We start from the raw sequence: 592 nt of genomic DNA on the forward strand, positions 1-592 counted from the left end.
GAATTACAACTATTAATAAAATGGATTTTGCACTAACATGGAATCTGGACATCTGTTTTGAAAGATATGTACTATTGCACATAAAAGATGCCCCCACAAAACATGGCACAGGTTTTTTATGGGGGCATGTTTATGTGCAATACTACCCCCCCCCCCTTTCAATTGATATGTATTTTGATTAAAAAAATTAAATACCTGTTTAGAAGGTGAGAAGGACAGTCAATCACCTGGAGGATGATTTCTCCCTCTCTCTGATGTAACTTCCTATTACTAACAGGAGAGAAACAGGGAGAGGGAGGGAGTGAAGACAGTGCCACCCTCCGCTCGCTGCCCATCACCCACCGCCAGAATCTTCCCGTGGGCCATAGTTTGAGTAACCTTGCCCTAGAACTCCCCTTGCAGCTAACTTGCCACCCCATTAACTCTTGTACCTTAAACCCCTAAACCCCTTCCAATGTACCTGACTCAGACATCCCAACCTGCAAAACCTTATTTCAGGGAGGTGCCCTTTCTTATTTTTTTTACAGCGGCCGTCGTCAGAATATAAAAGAAATAATAATGACAATAAGAATTGTATATATATATATATATA

Source organism: Nanorana parkeri, unplaced genomic scaffold, assembly GCF_000935625.1.
Source record: "Nanorana parkeri isolate BGI_ZX_2015 unplaced genomic scaffold, ASM93562v1 scaffold1372, whole genome shotgun sequence".
NCBI classification, from domain to species: domain Eukaryota; kingdom Metazoa; phylum Chordata; class Amphibia; order Anura; family Dicroglossidae; genus Nanorana; species Nanorana parkeri.